This window comes from Coturnix japonica, chromosome W (genome assembly GCF_054131305.1).
Source record: "Coturnix japonica strain WE chromosome W, WE-NBRP24, whole genome shotgun sequence".
NCBI lineage: Eukaryota > Metazoa > Chordata > Aves > Galliformes > Phasianidae > Coturnix > Coturnix japonica.
The window spans coordinates 2,721,289-2,731,359 of NC_140701.1; the positions used below are offsets into that span (position 1 = coordinate 2,721,289).

At 43.7% G+C, this 10,071-nt stretch overlaps 1 long non-coding RNA gene across 1 annotated transcript; it reads left to right on the forward strand.

Annotated features, from left to right (window-relative positions):
- Positions 1-6,641: 6,641 nt before the first annotated feature.
- LOC146754219 (uncharacterized) lies at positions 6,642-9,130 on the forward strand. Its single transcript, XR_014938861.1, has 3 exons — positions 6,642-6,796; positions 7,864-7,935; positions 9,036-9,130. It is a non-coding gene; the product is annotated as an uncharacterized LOC146754219 (long non-coding RNA).
- Positions 9,131-10,071: the final 941 nt, after the last annotated feature.

Sequence of the window (10,071 nt, forward strand, 5' to 3'; positions counted from 1 at the left end):
GCGTTGGTGAGCATATTTCCTTTGTGCCTTTGACAGTCACAGTTGTGGCAATGGTAGAGGCCATGAGGAGTCTGTTCAGGAAGCCAGGAGTACTGTTCTGGGTCATGAAAAGGCAGCCAGTGGTTTGACTATCACATGTTTATATGTTTTGATGTTTCACAGTAGGTCTTAAGTAAAAGGAACTCAGGTTTTGGTTGCCTGCAGGACAGATGTTCTTTTGGGTTCAATATGTTTGCATAGTGACTTGCAACCATGGGACTGGTGTTCAAGGACCCTCTTGGTTCCTTCAGTTCCTAGGTTCTTTCTTGCCTAGATTTGACACTTTGTTTCAACAGAAGAGCTGATATTCTCTAGTGAAGGTTATTAGTTTGGGCACAAGTGGTAACCTAAACCTGTTCCAACCTGTACATACAAACCTGCAAGATGGTCTCATTTCAGTCCCTCAGTCAATACTTTTTCTTTTCTTCCCTCAGAGCCAAAACCTGTGTTTATAAACCAGGAGCAGGTGCAGAAAGAGGTGCGTGCTGCCCTGGCAGCAAGTGCCTCCCTCAGCTGTGAAGTAGCACAGGATCCAACCGAAGTAAAATGGTACAAGGATGGAAGACTGCTTGCCTCCTCCAGAAAGTTCAGAATGGAATCTGTGAGCAAAACACGGCATCTGGTTGTGGAGCAGCTGGAGAAGAAAGATGCTGGAGAATACATCTGCGAGGCTGCTGGCCAGAAGATGACCTTCAAGTTGGAATCAACTGGTGAGCATTCGCTTTGGGAGCACTAAGCAGCTTTGGTGGGATGTGGTTGGGGTGGAATGGGTGGTTTCATTGACATGAGAGAACAGGCAGTGATGCTGTGAAACCAGATGGATGATGCTCAGCCTGGCCATGTGCCTCAGAGCTCTTTGCTCAAGGAAGCCAAGTGTAGTTGTGGGTTTGCTCTCAAGAGCACAGTTTGGTAGGGATGAGTTGGCGGTTGGACTAGATGACCTTAGTGGTCTTTTCCAGCCTTAGTGACTCTGTGGTTCTCTGCTTCAGGAAAGACCTGCTCTCTGACTTACACACGTGTCCAAGTCAAGGATGCAGCAGAAATCAAATCTGTAGCAGAAAAGGCAGAATCTCGTGCCCATCTCACAGTTAAAGGTAATTATGCTTCTGATGACGATTTTGCTTAAATTATCTTATATTATAAACCAGCTAACATCCTTTGCTTTAATGTCTAAGAAGTTAAACACCACCAGGACCTTTCACAGAAATAAAAACTCCTACCTACCTACCTTTCTGCCCACAAAGTATCCACCTTGTCTTTTGGGATTTACTTTTGCTAAGTAAAACAGATTATTTTCTTAGGAGGTTGATTTTCTACCGCTAGACTTGAGATTTGTGTTTGAACGTTGAGGGATAAAAAACATAGCTTGACTTTTTCTTCATTTTTTCTGTCTGTTGTAAAAGAGCACAGGGTTCTTTTTTTAATATATACAATGTTAGGGTATATATATGATGTTAAGTGCGATAAAGAAAAGGGAGACATTTGAGTTAGCACACTACTCAAGAGTTCAGTCCCCAGCTTTGCCACTGTTACAATTATAAGGGCAAGAACATTCTGGAAAATGAATTTCTCTTAAGTAGAGTCATTACGTTTGAGCTACAGAGACCTTTACTAGGAGAAAACTTGTTGTTCTGAGCTAAGTTGCTGTATTTAACCAAAGTAATTATCAATGTCCATGTTTCATTGAACCTCTTTTCCATTTTGTAATGCGAGGAGTTTGATATCGGGATGGGAAGGTCATGGTTTGATTTGGATGTTGGAGTAAGAATCAAAAGATCTGGGCTCTCTTCAGGTTGTCAGTCTTATTGTCTGACTTCTTAACATTCCTTTCTTTCTATTATTTTTTAATGATGTTTTAAGGCATTTTGAGCTGATAGGTGTAGTGTTCATGTGCAGTAATGCTGACATGAGTAAGTAGGGTGATAATGTAAGGGTTTTTTACATTCCTTCTAAATCTCTGCTTTCTCTTGTTCCATCTTTCTTAAAGAGCAATCCATTAATCTAGTAAAGGAGCTGTGTGATGAGGATGTGACTGAGCCTGAAGAAGCCAAATTTGAATGCGAGGTATCCATTCCTTCTGTGAAACCTCGCAGGTGGTATCTACGTGGGAAGTCTTACAGGCTGGCGGAAACTTGATTATGCAGCAAGAAGGCACCATCCACCGGCTGACCATACTGAAAACCACCACTGATATGACAGGCACCATTCAGTTCTCAATTGGCAGATCCAAATCCACAGCCAATCTGCTTGTTAGAGGTAACATATCCTGGCTTGGTTTACTTCATGAAGATGAAGAATTAATTAATGTCCAGTCTTCCTTCACTGGGGTCTTTGAAATATTGTGTGTGTGTCTGGAGGTTCTGCTCCATTTCCAGTTCAAAGTCATTGGACACTAAATGAGACAGCTGCGTCTCAGTAAAAGATCTGTATGAATAGTTGTGATGTGCTTACTATTCAGATCTACAGAGCTGAGGTTTTGTCCTTGGCTATACCAAAGAAGTTAAATCAGGTGAAATTAATTGTATTTCTGAAGTAGACAAGTTTAAGTTTGGTAGCACCTAAATTTGATGCAGTTTGTCATTGATTTTATCTGAAAGAAATTTGCAGGCTTTTTATCTCCTGTTGTCCCCAGTGTAAGAGTCTTCATTCACATCCTAAAGTACTTATTATATTTTCAAGTCACTCTTATTTGAATAAAAGCCTCAACTGGGAGCAATTTAATAAGCACAGAGCAAGAGCTGGAGCTTGCATTTGGTAGATACTATACAGTATTACTTTATAGAAATGTAATCAATGGCCTTCCCTATAGACAATCATTTGTTTTATCTTTAGAGTTGTTCAAAGAACCATTGTGAACATGAAATTAATTGGAATGGAATAGATGCAAGAGACTTTCCTCTTCTTCCAATTGTCCTCATCCTTTCTTCTCTTCCACCCCTGCTTTTCAGATTACCATATACAAATCACCAGGAAGTTGGAGGACAAGACAGCTTTGGAATGTCATTCTGTCATCCTGTCCTGTGACTTCAGGCCTTCTCCAAAGGTTGTGAAATGGTTCAAGGGCCACACACCCATCGAGCCCTCTGAGAAGTACAAGATCAAGAGGGATAAGCATTCAGCAGAGCTCCAGATTCTGAAGCTGAAGCCCAATGATGCTGGTGTGTACAAGTGCAAGGCAGGAATTGCAGAGACTGAGGCCACGCTGACAGCTGAAGGTATGAGCAGGGAGGGTGGCCTCTTCCATGTCCTATTTCACCTCAGATTTCTCTTCTTGAGGTTGATTTCTGCCGTTCTCTCCTGCTAACTTTGCAAATGTATAAACTTCACTGAGAAGATTACACAAAGATTATCTAGTCCAGCCATTCTACCACATCCCAGTATGCTTTATAGTAACAGTGGTAACAGTTCACCTTGTTTCCCTACAGCCCACGATGTAGAAGTAAGGAAGCACCTGCAGGATGTGGAAATTGAAGAAGAGAGCTCTGCTGTCTTCTCCTGCGAGCTGTCCCATGATGATGAGGATGTGGAATGGTTTCTGAATGGCAACCTCCTTTACACCAACAATTACAAGGACATCAAGAACGTTGGCAACTGCTGCACACTGACAGTGAAGCAGGTTAAGCCTGAGGATGCTGGCCCAGTGACAGTGAAGTCAGACAAGGTGTCAGAAAGCGCGCGCCTGAAGGTGAGAGGTGGGTCTGATCACAGCCCTCCTGGATGTAAGAGATGCTAAGGAGCTCCAGTTCATTCCATTGTGCAGCAATCCTGCTTCTAAAGCTCACCTCTCTGGGGTGACAAGTCATCAGGGGCTTTCTTCCAGTGGAAGGTTCCATTGCAGCAGATATCAACGAAGGAGGATGGTTTTGGTGTCCTGCCAAAGCATTCCATTGCTTTTTATCATCATTTTACTTAACACAAGGAGAGTTACAGGAGCAAATTTTTTTACTGCTTCAGTGCCATGCAGTGTCAATGCTGTTGTCTCCAAGGATTTATGACTGCAGGGAGAGATCATTCAGTGTGTGTTTTGCCTCTGGAATGACTAATGACCAGGCTGTGAGCAACCCGATCTAGCTGTGAATGTCCCTGTTTATTGCAGGGGAGCTGGGCTAGATGGCCTTTAAGGGTCTCTTCCAATTCTAAGGATACTGTGATTCTAATCTGCTCTCCCCAGTAATTAAGCTCTTTTACTCTACGCGCTCAGAGTTTGAAGGATTTCCTCTTTCTCCTTTCTTTTGCATTTGGTGGATCTTTTTTCCCCAGTGTAAACCTCTGATGTGTGAAATAGAAGATAGATAAAAGGAGTCAATAAAGAGGAAAATCAAAAGAGTCAGCAGCTTATCCTCTTAATACTGTGGCCTGCTGTATGAGCTCTGCTCCACGTGAGGGCAATGCCAGCTCTCCAGATTTAGAAGAGCTACATCCCAATTTTTTCATATGATATCAGTCCCACCCACGGCAATGCAGGCTGTCCCTCCTGTTCCCTGTATTCTCCTACTGAATACTTGAGAATTCCATAAAGCGTATTCAGTCAACAGACATGAAACCACTTTAGGTTCTATATTGGTGTCGTCAGTAATGGTAAAGATTTATTGATACCTCTTTAAAAATCTGAACACAACTGGAAATGTCTCAACTTCTGTATCACGTTGTTCTGTTTTGCCTGTTTAATTGCAGAGAAGCCTGCTGTCTTCATGAAGTGTTTGAATGATGCTTTTGTTGAGGAGTGGGGTGTGATTAAATTGGAATGCAAAGTCTCTAAAGAGAAGGTCAAACCAGTGTGGCAAAAGGACGGTGTTGTGCTCACTTCTGGCAACAAGTTTGAGCTGCTACAGTCTGGGAAGACCCTATGTCTCCTTCTCCATGACCTCGAGATGTCAGATGCAGGTTTATATACCTGTGATATTGGCACTGATGTTGCCAAGTCAAATGTCGGCGTTCAGGGTAAGTACTGTGGAAAGTGAAGGAGTGCTAAAAGCACATTCAGTGTGGTCACTATGTCTTACACCTATTCCCCCACGAGCCTTAATAGTTTCTACAATAGAACTGTATTTCTGCAATTTAGCGCAGTGATGTCTGGAAAATTCCCATTGCTTTTGAAGTAAATGTATCTCCTTTTGCCATGAAAATCACAAAACACGTCAAGAATGTCCTGGAAATGTTTCCTTTCTAAACATCCCTAAAATGGAGAAATGGTTTGAATACCAGTAGGGGTAGGATGGTAACAAATTAGCTAATAGAAACATTTAATGTCTTGTCGTAGGCAAAACCCTTTTTCTCACGCAGCATCCTAGAGTTGTCCTCTCTGTTAGGTTTTTCCCTCTGTAGCTCATTGAATCTTCATTGTGCTCCATGGACTGAGCTGCTCTCCTTGTAGTTCTTCCAGAGCAAAGCCAAGAGATTCACGTCTCTTTTTTTTATAGCTTTCTGGTAATTCTGAGTGGAGAATGTCTTAGAGAATACATCAGTGAGGAACGCAGCCATGATCTGCAAATCCTGAGTTCAAACACCAGTACTGCTACTCACATTGGTCACGAATGCCTTTTCTCCATCTAAACCTCATACTAACCTATCTCTTATCTTCCAGAGCTGAATATTGGCATTAGCAAACGGCTGAAAAACACTGAAATCCAGGAGGTAGAAGATTGCACTTTTGAATGCATTCTGTCCCATGAAAGCATTGATGAGTTCAAGTGGACACTGAATGGAAGCAGAGTGGAAAGTGGTGGGCGATTTAAAGCTTCTAACGTGGGTTGGTAAGAGACTCTCCTTATCAAAAGTGTGACTCCTACTGACTCTGGGGAAGTCGTTTTTATTGCCCGTGGTCTAACCTCCAAAGCCTCTCTGTCTGTGAAAGGTAATGAGATGGGAGAGATTCTGGGGTCTGATTCCTTCAACTGTCTTCTGATAAGATTGTCATGAGAGCTAACTCATAATATGGTTAAAGTGAATAGCAACCTTCTACTTGAACCTTGAAGCACTGAGAATTTCTCTTAAAAATAAGTAAAAGGAGGAACCATTTGACACAAATGTGAGAACTACCCAAAGCACTGGGGTAGTGTTGGAAATGGGCATCTCACTACAGCTTGTTCCATTAACAGTAAATCAGGAATGATCTGTTGAGGGAACTGTGGGAGCAAATATCCTCTAAGTATAAGCTGAAGGGATGGTCTTCACATCATCTAGCTGTACAACAAATTCCTATCTAGAACATGTGCATCTGAGAGCATCATCTGAGGCTCCCAGTGTAATCAGTGGAGAGAAGGAAGAGGCAGTTTTCAGACATGGTTCATCATCCTCAATGGGGTAGATTTAAGAGAGAATTAATGGTGCCTGGAATTCTATTGTCTGTACTTTACAGATTACTGCTGGCTGTAGGATGGCGTCTGTTGCAAGTGCCTCTCTAACTTATCTCCAGCATGTAGATGCGTGTATTTTGAGAGAGGCATCCTACCCTAAGTGTATGTTACTCAAAAAGCATGTTTTCTTTCAGAAAAACCTACTGAGGTAACAAAACAGCTGGAGGATAAGACAGCAGCAGCAGGGCAGGACATCAGCCTGAGCCGTGAGCTGTCGAAACCAGATGTGAACATCAGGTGGTACAAGGATGGCAAAGCAATCAGAAAAAGCCAGAAGTACGACTTGCAGCAGGAGGGAACTGGGGCCATTCTGATCATCCATGACTCTACCGCCAAGGACAGCGGGGAGTACACCTGTGAGACAGAGGACTCTGAAACAAAAGCCAGGGTCACTGTGCAAGGTGAGTTGAAAAGCACACTGGGGAAGGCATGTAGAGAAGTCGAGGTAAATATCTGCAGCCTGTGGGTGATGTTTTTCTCTTCTGTTTCCTTGAGCGGGATCAATTCTTAGTTTTCAGAAAATATGGTGGATTAAAATATTTTAGTTAAAATAATCTCTAAACTGAATGATAAATGGCATGAGAAAGCAAAGCTGAGAACTAAGCTCCAGAAGAGAAAACAAAGTCAAGTATGGCATATTTAGAGACAGGTGAAGAACCCTTGAGCGCACTGAGGAGTACTAGCATACTCTGGAATGTCTCTTGGGCTCCCTACAGCACACATACTTGCTCTGGGGCATGTCTGGATGTCTGTAGAGCTAATTGCAGGGCCCTGAGAAACCTCTGGGGCACATTAGGGGGCACTGGCTTCCATGTGAGTGTTCCCAGGTTCCCAGAAGTCAACAGGGAAGCCTTTGGAGACCCCTTGGGAAGACTCAGTGGGGCCCTAGAGTGATGTAGCAGCTTGTGTTGGTTGCATCTGCTTGGCAGGGAAGCGAGTTCCCTGGTGGGAGCTGACTGACTGGGAGGTGATTCCCTTGGTTTAATTAATTTAATTACCTGGATTATAATTAAATAACACTGTTCAGCGTTCAATCAAGATTATATTTTTCCAAAGTACTGCAGTCGTGCATCTGTAGCAGCTTTCCTAAAATGTATCGAGTTTATTCAAAATTCCAGTGATGCTCCTAAAGCACTTGAAGTGCATTTGAGGTGGCGAGTGACAAAACAGCTCTGAGAGAATCATCATCAAATCAGAACATTGGAACGGTAACTAATAGCAGAGATTCTGATAAGAATATTTAAATTTTCAAATTACCTTTTTCTAAAGTTGTATTTCACCAAGTTTCATCAATATGCACACTGAAGAGCTGACTTGCTATGTTTCTTTTTATAAAAAATCATGTGTTACAATTGAGAAAAGAAGGTATAGCATGTAACATCCTCCAAGTAAAGTGCAAAAAACATTTCTTCACAGTTCCAATTAATGTCTTATGTTTTGTTCAGACTCACTAAATGATGTATTTCAGGGTACATCACATGGGAATATAAGAAGACTATTCAGAACAGGAGCTGCAGAGCAAGATGAACAGCATGTGAAGGTAAGGCCGGGAACCAAGGACACAGCTTTTGTGTCACTCAGCCACCTGTGGCAGAGGTCAGGATTTCAGCAGGGATTTCTGCAGACGTTCCTTGAACACCCCCAGGGTGGGTGACTCCACCACCTCCCTGGGCAGTCCATTCCAGTGCCTGGCCACTCTTTCTGAGAAGTAATATTTCCTAATGTTCAGCCTGAACCTCTCCTGCCGCAGCTTGAAAACATTCCCTCTAGTTCTATCAGTAATGACACGAGAGAAGAGGCCGACCCCCAGCTCACTGCAACCTCCCTTCAGGAAGTTATAGAGAGCAATGAGGTTTCCCCTGAGCCACCTCTTCTCCAGGCTGGACATTCCCATCTCCTGCAGCCTCTCCTCATATGGCCCCATTGTGCTCCAGACCCCTCACCAGCTTTGTTGCCCTTCTTTGAACACGTTCCAATGCCTCAGTGTCTTTTTCTCAGTGAGGGGCCACAAACTGGACACAGAATTAGAGTTGTGGCCTCACCAGTGCTGACTACAGGGGGACAGTCACCTCTCTGCTCCTGCTGGCGTCACTGTTTCTGATGCAAAATGTATGTAAGTGTCACATGTGTGACATCCTTTTTGATGGAGTTCTGTGACTGGAGTTCAATGGATTTGAGAGCTGACTTGAAGCCTGTGGGCATCACCCAGGAGTTGGGGTGAGAGGATGAGGCGTAGGAACAGGAACCTCTTTGGTCGTTACTAACTCCCAACTTTTTGGTCAGGAATCTCTGTGTGTTTCTTTATCATGTAAAGAACAGAGTCATTGTGCAGCTTGTGAATGAACTGATTCACGCCTGCTGATTGGTGCTGTTCTCTACAGGGAGCTGCAATGGAAATGGACACTTGTGGTCCACTGTCCAGCCCCCTCCCGTGTTGGATTTTCTGGGCTTTGAGACACGTCTTCCAGATGCACTTTGTGTTATTTCTGATGTGTTGACCTGTTGAGCTCCAGCCCCAAAGGAGGATTCAAGTACTACCATTGGGAATGTAGTATTTCTTGCTAAACAGAATTCATGTGCACCCTTGTCTTTCGTCTGCACAAAGGATCTTGTAATCATCTCTGTCTGTGTTTCTTTTAGAGCCAGAGATGGAGCAGAGAGGAACACAGACTTGGGTGAATCTTCATTCAGGAGCAGGGACACGTCATGCTCATCTGAGGTGTCTGGCTGACAGCAAGAGCAGAGAGGTAAGTTTCATAGGGTCGCGTGCCCATTTTATTTTATTTTTCATTCATGATGCATAGAGGCGTTCCCCAGACAAAGTGAACATTTCTCAACTGGACTTTCTAGAAATGAGCTAGGCAGTGAAAATGGGTTTGAAGCATTCCTAAGAGCCCCGCAAGAGAATGCTGAGAGTTAATCTGGCACCCTCCTTTGGAAACGTCCGGTGTCTGTCAGCTCTTCAGCTGTGCCCTAACACCTCCCATTGCGCTGCCACACCAGGATAGAATTCCAAGCCCACACTGAGTCCTGGAATGTTGTGGTGCCGTGTTGGAATCAGATGTGACCACGTGGTCTTGGCTCCCCGCCTTGTGGGGGGTCATGGTGGACCAGGCTGTTGGCCGTTGGTGATGTCATAAGCGGCTGGAATGAGGGGAGGAGCGGTGCGTTCTGTGTTCCTTTGTGGGTGAGCTAGTGGTCGGAGTGGTTGGTTGTCTTGTTGGTCTTGTGCCTTTTGTGCCGTTAGTTAGTTAGTTTTGTTAGTTAGTTTTGTTAGTTAGTTAGTGTTGTTAGTTAGCGTTGTTAGTTAGTTACTGTTGTTAGTTAGTGCCGTTAGTTAGTTAGTTCCGTTAGTTAGTTAGTGCCTTTAGTTAATTAGTGCCGTTAGTTAGTTAGTGCCTTTAGTTAGTGGCTTTAGTTAGTATCTTTAGTGCTTTTTCTTCTCACCGTCGTGTGCAGCAGCTTGTAGGTAAGCTGAGCTGACGTGGGATGGATGGGTGGGCAGTGAGGTGTTGAGAACTGCTGGCTGTTTGAGCTCACATCACCGTATTGCTTACTCTTGACCATCAGACGTAATTTTCCCCGGTACACACGTTCCAAAGGGGGTATCAGTAAAGTTGGCACCTGTCCCGTGCTTCTTCCATTGTCTTTGCTCAGTAGTGGAAGCATTGTAAAG